Consider the following 2725-nt stretch of genomic DNA (forward strand, 5'->3'; position numbering starts at 1 on the left):
GGCACACTTGCTGAATGAGTGTCAGGGCCACCTTCTTGTCCATTGCCATGGTTTTCAGCTATGGCCAGGGATATCTGAAATCTATACCAGAGAAGGTTATAAATCGTTACCAGAATTACAGACATGGAGCGCCTTCACGCAGACTTGCGGGCCATTGAAATAGCGCAGACAAAATGCTGCAGTTGATCTCAAGCCTCCTGATGGGCCCAGGCATTGTCTGTGCTCCTAAATTTACTTTCTGCCTTAGCCCTCTTAAATCTGTTTGCAAAGACTCTGAGAGAGGAAGATAGGATGTCCCTTTGACAGCTCTAGTTCCCTTGGTAAACACGTACGGCTCTGTGGACATGTCCTGAGTGCCATAGTACTTTACCACGCCCATCCACTCAGGGGCACGTTTTCCCCATGTGCCATCTCTTCAATATACAAGAAAGCGTTTCCATTCCCCTCGGTGGAGCTGCCTTTGGGCCTAAGGCCTTCAGATTTCTTGGGACCTTCCTTGGGGCTCTGCCTGCTACTCATTCAGTGACCCTATTTTGGGTTTCAACTCCCAGAGTGCTTTGAGCTTCATTTATCCTACAGGCTTCCTTTTGTCTCTTCCACCTTTTGTGAGTGTTGGCTGTGGATTTCTGTGTCAGTCAGCTTTCCTTCACTCTACAAAATACCCGAGATGAGCAACTTATAACAAGAAAAGGTTTATTTTGACGGACAGTTTTACAAGTTTCAGTCTATGATTGTCCCCATGGCTTTGGGCCTGTGGTGCCATAGGTGGTGGAAACAGACTGCAGGGGACCCAGCAGGTCCTGGCAGCCAGGTCTCTCTTGGCCTCTCAGTTCTAGCATTTCTTCCTCACACTCTGAGGCAGGATCCTTCTGAAATGGCATCTAAGATCTACTGTCAGACAATGCAAGCCAGGGAATTTCTTCCCGGCCAGCTCCAGGACAGAAAAGAAGAGAAAGGGGCCAGAGTCTCATCCTCTTCAACGCTACATCCCCAGTGACCGGAAAACCTCTTGAAGTTTCCACCCCCACCCCCACCCCCAATAACACCAACCTTGAACACATGGGCTTCTGAAGGACGTTTCAGATCCAAACTGTAGCAATTGGCCTTTATCACTTCATGATCATTATCATTATTTCCTAAATAAATGTCCCTCTCAAACTACAAGACACAAAACCCAGGCCTGTCACACTGTTGCTGAACACAGGAAGGGAACACATTGTCGAGGGTGCAGCGAGGTTCTGAAGTGCTTAAGGACAGGAGAGGAGTAAGGGCTCAGAGCTGTAGAATACGGAGCAGAAGAGGAGCCCAGAATGGCTACGAAGTTATAGAAGGCTTCAAATTGGTCCATTAGGAAAAAACAGATTTAAAAAAAAAAAGACAAAGAGCAATTGATTAGGAGAGGAAGAGCCACAGGAAGCATTGAGGAAGTAGAGGACTCTAGAATTTTCCACTCTCAAGTTCCTTGTGAACACGCTGTTGATTTTCTTTCTACCTTATCACAGTGTCTCCCTGGTCCGTGGCCTCGGTCCTCTCTGCCACCTTTACCAACTTGGCCTAAAATCCTCTTCTGGAGCTTATCTGGGCCACCTTATCTTACTTTCTGGTCCAGTTTGAAGTGACAAAGACTCTGAGGGACAATATCACCTTTGTCTCCTCTTCCACAGGTCCCTTGGCCGCTCTCCTAGGCTGGTGTGGGAACTGAAGCTGCCCTTTAGGAAAAGCCAGGTTGTGGGGTAATTAGGTCATAGAAAGAACTGAAACCAGTGGATTCAGTGGGAGACCAGGCAAAATTCATAAATAAAGACTGGCCTGGCTTGAACTCGCCATAGGGTAGGAGCAGACGTGTCGGCTTTGTCTAGCTGAACAATGACACTATATCCATTCTCTAAATGTTTTTCCTCCATGGCTTTTTGAAGCATTTCTTTTCTATCCTGAATCATTCAGTAGCAATATAATTGTCATATCCATTTTCCAGGCTCTAACAGGTTTGGGAGCCAGTTACCTTTCCCAGTTCATTAACTGACTGGCCTTCGCATTAACAGCCCCACCATTGGGGGTTGCCTTGGAGACAAAGCTTCCTGTGGGTAATCCAAGATTATCTAGCTCTTTGTCCTACATGTGACCCATAATTACTTGCTAAATTAGAATGGTTTTCTGAAAATCACAAGCGGAGGTTAATATGTTCTTCCAGAACTGGTCAAGCTAAGATGACACTGAATTCACAGGGAATTCAAGTTACATGATCCCTGAAGGCGTCTCTTTGAGTAAGAAGATGAACTCTCCCCCTGGGAGGCACTGCCCCCCCCCCCCATAAAGCCCCTGTCACTCAGGGAACCTCTGCCTGCTTTTCTGGTTGTGGTTTAATCTCAGGACAATTCACTATGTCAATATTGAGCAGATTCATTATGGTGCAAGTTCTGCGTCCATTTGTCTTTGATAACTAACTGCTTTAAATTTAAGCACATATTTTTGTTTCATAATTGCAGGTTTTTACTCTATATGTACGCAAGTATAATGCACCAATTTGAGAAAAGCAAGGAAAAAAGAGGAAACTATTTAAAAAAAAAAAAACAGAAAGTAAACAAATTGGGTAAAAATGTTTGGGCACGAGAGTGTCTTTCCTAACATTTTATCGACCTCAAAAGGAGATTAGCAGAAAAGAGGGACTCTTAGAATGCACCTAATGAGGTGCCTCTTCTAATGCTTTTTTTTTTTTTTTTTTTTT

Source organism: Marmota marmota, unplaced genomic scaffold, assembly GCF_001458135.2.
Source record: "Marmota marmota marmota unplaced genomic scaffold, marMar, whole genome shotgun sequence".
NCBI classification, from domain to species: domain Eukaryota; kingdom Metazoa; phylum Chordata; class Mammalia; order Rodentia; family Sciuridae; genus Marmota; species Marmota marmota.